Raw genomic sequence first — 7127 nt, 5'->3', positions numbered from 1 at the left:
GTAAATAGTATCATGTAATATTATAATGCAAGAAATATTAGTACTATAATTAAGTTAGAGGCCTGGGGAGAGTAATAAAATCTGGATTGGAGAACGCGGGCCATCGCGCGCGGTGCTGGCAAGTTTATTGTATAAATGTAGTAGCAAACAAATAAATAATATATTTATATGCAACTAAATATAAGGCTCTGTAAACAAACATATCAAACAGGGCACAAATAGGAAGTCTAGAGTTTCTAGGACACCAATGTCTAAATCCCTGGCGCGCGCTCCTGGCAAAGGTGTAACAGTTTTTTTGTCTACACTTGGGGAAGATGTCATTCCTTGCTGAAAAAAAAATAACTGTCAGGAGAATTTTTTTTAAAAAAATTAATCGAATGTGCATGTAGTCAAATTAAAGAAACAGAGCGTATATTTTAAGTGAATCATTAACATATATACGGAACAACATGAATTTTAAGTGAATCATTAGCATATATACCAAACAACATGAATTTACAATGCTTTAAAATTAACTCTTTTTTTTCCTTGAACGCGCATGCGAACTACGCATCAATATATGAAGAAGAAAAGGGGAGGGGTAGAAACCCAAGTGATACAGTTATGAGCCTGTATCGTGCCCTTACAATGGATACCTATAGTCTATTACAGATAGACATAAGAGTGGGACCTGATAAAAAAAACACCTAAACCGCTCGAATTAACTCTTCCAAAACATTGCTTCAGTTAGGATGCCTAACCCAAGAGATGGCCTTTCAAAGTTGAACTAACTTTTCATCCCAACTTAAATAATGAAGTTAAGCATCTAGGCTAAAGGTCAAACATATTGGAAATCTCAAAATTTCTGGAATCTATTCAGTTGTTACAGATATCATGTATCAGTCAGTTCTAATCCTGCAGAACTATCATAATTATCTCAAACAGCACTAACTTCGAACCCTGCTTAACATAGACACACAATGAACGACAATAATTTAATTTTTCAGAAGGAAGTAAATATGCAGTGTTTCTATGATGGCATTTTCCTAGGCATAATTTTTGAATAGTAATAGCTGCTAATGCAAAGTCAGTGGAAACCTAGCTGTTACCACGGAAGGAAAACAAAAAATGTACTGAGAAGTGAAGGAGAGTTTTTTTTTCTCGAACCACGCAGGAGAGCTGCGCGTCATTTCATTAAGGTAGAAAAAAATAAAGGTCTAGACAGACCACACCCGGCACCGATGAAAGTGCCGCTTACAACCAATTACATTCACACCACACGTTATGATGGAAACAACCCAACGACCTCCGGCTTAGGCCAAGGACATCAACGACCTAGACACCAACTGATGTAACCGGGAAGCCCCAGCTGAACACCAAAGGCCCCCTTCCATACTAACAAACCTAAGAACTTCCTGTATACTTGGCCTCTTCTTTTCAAAAACACAAGCATTACGATGTTTCCATAACTCCCAAGCCACCAAGATTATTAAGGAATTAAGGCCCTTGCGAGTTTCTCTTGGAGCTGCAGCAACACTTTTCCTCCACCAGCTTGAAAAGCAAACATTCGAAGGCTGTGGCGCCAGATGCAACACACCTAGATGGTGCAGGATTATAGTCCAGACCTCACGAGCAAAAACACACCCTATCAGTAGATGATTTATTGTTTCCTCCTCCTGGTCACAAAAAGGGCAAGCCTCCGGATGGAGTAGATTTCTCCTGGCTAGGCGAACAGCAGTCCAAACCCTGTTATGGAGCACCAACCAGATGAAGAACCTACAACGTGGTGGGGCCCAAGTTTTCCATACTCTCTTCCACGGACCGAACTTGATGGATCCCATAAAGAAAGCCTCATAAGCAGATTTGCTGCTATATGAACCATGCTGTGTGAGCTTCCACTTGTAATGATCAGTCACATTTTGTTGTAGAACAACACCATCCACCATATCCCATATGAGAAGGTAATCGACCAACACTTCTACGGTAAGGGCTCCCTTGATGTCATGGACCCAACTCCTATTTTGCAAGGCCTGAGCTACAGTCCTTCTATTAACAATTCGCTTTGGGACTGTTTTAAACAGATTAGGAGCTATTTCAGCCAAAGTGTGTCCATCCAGCCACCTATCCTTCCAGAATAGAATTTCCTCCCCATTTCCAACTATAGCATCAACTGCCACATCAAAGAGGGCCTTTGCTTTAGGAGGAACTTCAACAGGAAGACCAGCCCAAGGTCTATCCGGGTTTGTTTTTTGATCCCACAGCCAGCGGATTCTCAGCGCCCAGCCAAAAAATTCAAGATTGTGAACCCCCAGACCTCCATACTTAAGTGGTCTTTGCACCTTTTCCCAAGCCACCAGACAATTGCCACCATTTGCCTGATCATGACCTTTCCAAAGGAATCCACGCCTTTTCTTGTTAATGGCCTTGAAGAACCATTTTGGTAAGTCCATAGCTATCAGATGATAAATTGGGGCAGTGGTCAGCACCACTTTTACCATAACCAAGCGTCCCGCCCTATTCATTAAAGATGCCTTCCATCCAGGGAGATAATCTGCCACTCTATCAACAAGAGGCAGCAGAACCTCTTTAGTTGGTTTGCCAATGGTGAGCGGGAGGCCAAGATAAGTGCAGGGAAAAGCCTTGATGGTGCAGGACAGAATATTTGCTGTGAGGGACAGCTCCTCATCAGAGCAATGAATCGGGGACACAGAGCTCTTGGACAGATTGGTTCTAAGGCCGGAAACATGTCCAAACATATCCAGGATATGACAGCATCATCCGCATAAACAGAAACACGATGTCGAGCTTGCTGAACAGCCAGCGGTTGTAGTAAACCCTCCGAGGTGGCAAACTGGACCAAGGAATTCAAGACGTCCATCACTAATATAAATAACATAGGAGAAAGTGGATCTCCTTGTCTGAGACCTCGATGATGAAAGATAGTGTCTCCCGGTACACCGTTGACCAAAACTTGAGTTGAGGCAGTGGACAGAATTAGACAAATGAGATCTAGCCACCGCTGACCAAAACCAACCCTTCTTAGGATTTCCACTAGAAACGACCAAGAGACAGAATCAAACGCCTTGGAAATATCTAGCTTAAGGAGAATGTGAGGCTCTTTCTTTTTATGCAAAGATTTCACTATCTGCTGAACCAAAATAAAATTATCATGAATTTTCCTTCCTCTCACAAAGGCGCTTTGGTTTGTGGATATCAATGAAGGTAGTAGGGGGGCCAGCCGGTTAGCCATGAGCTTGGTTACTAATTTAGCAAAGCTGTGAATTAGACTTATAGGCCGAAAGTCCTTTACCTCCACAGCATCCATCTTTTTAGGCAGCAAGGTAATGAAGGCCGTATTGAGGAGACGGAATTTGAAGACATGACCTCGCTGAATAGCATCCAGAGCCATCAAGATGTCACCTTTAATAATGTTCCAGCAAGACTTATAGAACCTCCCAGTAAAACCATCTGGCCCTGGGGCCTTATCTAGATGTAATTCCTTTATGGTGGCCCACACTTCCTGTTCAGAGAAAGGAACATCCAGGGAGGACAAATCATGTTGTTGCACACCCAACACATCTAAGTCAAAAGTATAATCTCTTTCTTCAGCCTTGCCAAGGATATTATCATAAAAATCAAACACCGCTGCTTGTTTCCCTTCTTGTGAGATGACCACTTGATCTCCAACTTGCAGTTTGGGGATAAAGTTCTTCTTTTTTCTATATCTAGCTTGCTGATGGAAAAAAGCGGTGTTAGCATCTCCTTCTTGGAGATAAAGGATCCTGGAGCGCAGGCGGGCAATGGTTCGATCAAGCGAAGCCAACCCAAGGCAATGGAGTTTAAGCTTCCTGCGTAGCCATTCTTCAGTTTCAGAAAGTGCTCTAGAGTCTCTCTCTATTTCCAGGCGGTGGAGAATTTCCTTTGCCATTTCAAGCTGAGACTTGATATTCCCCACCATTCGCTGACCCCATTTTTGTAATCCCCTGCTGAGGCGCTGTAGTTTTATAAATAAGCGCTCAACCACACAATTAGATTGTACAGGAGCTTCCCAATTTTGTTTGACTGCATCCAGGAACCCTGGGATCTTGGTCCAGAAACTTTCAAAGTGAAATCGGCATTTACCCTTCGTGCATACTGCCAGGCCAAGAACAAGGGGGCAATGATCAGAAACTCCTGCTACCGTACTCTGCAGAACTGCATCAGGGAAGAGACCATCCCAATCACCACAGCAAAAAGCACGATCCAACCGAACAAGAGTAGGTGATCTCCTCTCATTAGACCAGGTGTACTTACGGCCTAAGAGCGGAATCTCCTTAAGATCATTATCATCCAGAAATCTCCTAAATCTCCCCATCATAGATCTATCTAAATTTGCATTGTTTTTATCTGTAGCTTGGTAGATCAAATTGAAATCCCCCGCCACAAGCCAAGGTCCATTGCACAAGGCCCGGATGTTTCTCAATTCTTGAAGGAACATTATCTTTTCATCATCACCTTGTGGCCCGTAGACTCCAGTAAACCACCAGTTGCGACCCTCTTGCTCAGAAAATAGAACAGAAGCTGAATATGTATCCACCCTCGAGGCAATTGCTTGACAAGTGCTGCCCTTCCAAGCAATCAGAACTCCTCCCCTGGTGCCGATGAGTTTAAGAGACTTGATCTTGACATCTTGTATATGTTTAATCACAACTGGGCAGTAAACAGTTTCGTGCAAATCCAATAGATTGTAAAAAGTTGTAGTGCTGGTCTATAAAATAGTCAGGTTCAACGTTTCTATGCTATTCATTTTTAACAATTAGATATGGGCGTATGGCAACAATTAAAAAGTAGAACTTGATCTATAAAATGTCAACAATGAAGACATGGTGTAGGACTTAACTATTTATCGAATTCTGCAAAGTGTTACTGTCAGTTTTGTATGGAAATGCACATCTTACCTTAAATCAGGAATTGTATCTAGAAGACCCAGCATTTTTCTTTTATACCTAATTAATGTCTGACATGGATCGAAGAGGCCAATTCCAGAAGTCCAGTTGTACTTGTATCTTCTAAGCATAATTCTGAACCAAAAAGATCAATTAGAGCAAAACTGAAGTGATCGATCATGAGTGAATTGTAACCATTTAGAACTGCAGTCCCGTCTTAGTAGAGTTCCTTGGTTCCTTAACTTTTGTCTTTCCATGTTCTAAAGCTCCATAGCAACATTGTTAGAATTCAGCAATGAATTTAGAAAGTCTACAGAAAGTATAATCTATTTCTTGCTGAAATGCAAAATAGTTGCAGTGGTAGTCAATTACCTATGTGGGACAGCAGCACTTTGTTCTCAACTGCGAAGTATCTGGGAGTTAAGATATTAGATACTGTAAGTGTTAACATTAAAAAAAAGTTAATACAAAGAAATCAAGGTTTTATTCATTAGTACCACAGATCGTAAAAGGGGAAAGTAACGACAGCAATATAACACTGCAGAAGTCAAGGACAGGAAGAATTGAAGAATGGAAGAAGAGACGGGGAGAAGAGAACAGCAGGGAGAATCACGATTTATTAGATTCAGTTTTGCAAATCAAAACCCACAGAATTCGGAGGATTTAACACTCTTCATTTCCTAAAAATCATGGAGATGCAGCAAGTAAATCAAATCTATTATAACCAATGCAAACGCATGCGAGAAATCGATCCTGGCAGCCATTCTGTGGAAGAAATGGAGCGGAGGCAATGTTGCGCACGCGCCGTGGCCGGGGCAGGGGAGGGACGAGCGGCCGCCCCCGCGCGCGGAGCTCGGCCGTCGGCGACAAGGGCAGGGACGGGGGAGCCCACCGTCGGGGGCGGGGCCACCACTCCGCCGCAAGCCGCGCCGCCATGGGCTAGCCTCCGCCCCGCCCGCCGCTTGCCGCCGCAGCTTGGGCGCCGCGCAGCGCGCGTCCGCCCCGCTCGCGCGGCGGTTGGACATGGAGCCGAGCTCCCCGCCCGCCGGAGCAGAGGAAGGCCCAACACGCCCGGCCGCCGCACGTCCGCTGGCTCGGCGCGGCGCCCCCGCGCGCCGCTGCCAGGCCCGGCCGCCGCGCCAGCGGACGCCTCCGCGCGCCGCCGCCAAGCCTGGCTGCCGCGAGCCCACGGCCAGGGGGGAGCAGAAGCAGAGGAGGCTAGGGGGAGCGAGTAGGAGGCGTGGGGCGGTGCGGCTCGCTGGCAGCCGCGGAGGAAGGCGTGGGGAGGGAAGGCCGCGCGCTGGAGGCTGGGGAGGGAGGGAGCGCCCGGAGCCGGCCGAGCTCGAGCGCCGAGGAGGGGGCACGGATCCGCTACCCAGATCCGCTGGAGCACCTGGAGAAGCTCGGCGCGGCGGATCCGCTCGAGCTCGACGCCGACGAGGCCGAGGTAGGGGCGCAGAGAGAGGGAGGGCGCCGGGGACGGCGCGGATCGGCGGCGGACGGGAACGGCGTGGAGCAGCAGCGCGGTAGACGGCGGTCGGGAAGGGAATCCACGCGGGAGACGGGGAGGGGCCCATGGTTCGCAGCCTCGCCGGTGTGGCTGATGCTTCGCGAAGGGAGCAGCCGGGTGAATGGTAACCGTAAATTTTGGAACGGACGGTGAAATTTTTTTTACTGACGTGGCCTACCTGACCGTCCGCCGAACCCCGCATGAATCATATATAGAAATTTGTTAACCACCTGCTGGCCAGATATTTTTCATGTCATGGGCTAATTAATTCTTGCCTGTTTGTATAGCCATATTATTGGTTTTGTTCTGAAACCTTTATGTTTTCACAAAAAAAAGAAACCTTTATGTTTGGTTGAGATGAGATGTGCAGAGAGAAATTGACATTTGCTTTTCCTTTTCTTTCTAGCTACACACAGTTCGTTCACCACTTACTCTTAACCATGTTCAATCTTAATTAGCATTTTACTGCAATACAAAAAAAATTGAATCTTATTGCACAACTATATTTTGCGAGTACGTGGGTTCAAAACTACCGCAAGAACCTCCTCTTGGCCTACATGAAAGCAATTCCTTACGGCGGAAGCGAATCCTGTACATACATGTATGGAATAAAGGCATTGTAGCAGGAACTTTCGAGAATTCTCCCTAGTTTCAATGTATAGTAGAGCTGCTGTTTTCGTCGATCATAATTACTTGACGTACCTATGCAACCA

This window comes from Panicum virgatum, chromosome 1K (assembly GCF_016808335.1).
Source record: "Panicum virgatum strain AP13 chromosome 1K, P.virgatum_v5, whole genome shotgun sequence".
Taxonomy (NCBI): Eukaryota; Viridiplantae; Streptophyta; class Magnoliopsida; order Poales; family Poaceae; genus Panicum; species Panicum virgatum.
Note: the sequence above shows the minus strand (reverse complement) of the source record.